Here is a 377-nt window from a genome sequence, read left to right on the forward strand (position 1 = left end):
GTATCTAAAATGACCATGACGGCCATTACACAGGTAAATAATGATCATTTTACTGATCGAATACTAGAGTTATTATTAAAGATGCTGCAGTTAAGGCTTATGATTATGATGATTAAGATGGCCATACTAATGTCTCCTAAATAAGTACCGGCACCAGTGAAACGAATAAACACTACTGCACATGCAATGGCAAGATGCAGCGAACCCTCAATTCGGCGAGCGAACAGAATGCTGCACAAGTGACAAGCAAACACAGCACTTCCCGGTGTCCCTTCAAAGAGGGCAGAAGGGGGGGGGGGGAGAGGACGGTCCGGACGGCCTTGAGAGGGGTAGTGGGAAGGGGGGAGGAGGGGAGGGGGCAAGACAGTTATCACATG

General features: G+C 48.0%; 1 protein-coding gene across 7 annotated transcripts in view; it reads right to left on the reverse strand.

Annotated features, from left to right (window-relative positions):
* The window catches only part of LOC119591560 (protein kinase C and casein kinase substrate in neurons protein 1-like), a 62,778-nt gene that overhangs the window by 34,548 nt on the left and 27,853 nt on the right, over positions 1-377 (reverse strand). The window lies entirely within an intron of this gene.

Source organism: Penaeus monodon, chromosome 28 (genome assembly GCF_015228065.2).
Source record: "Penaeus monodon isolate SGIC_2016 chromosome 28, NSTDA_Pmon_1, whole genome shotgun sequence".
Lineage (NCBI taxonomy): Eukaryota > Metazoa > Arthropoda > Malacostraca > Decapoda > Penaeidae > Penaeus > Penaeus monodon.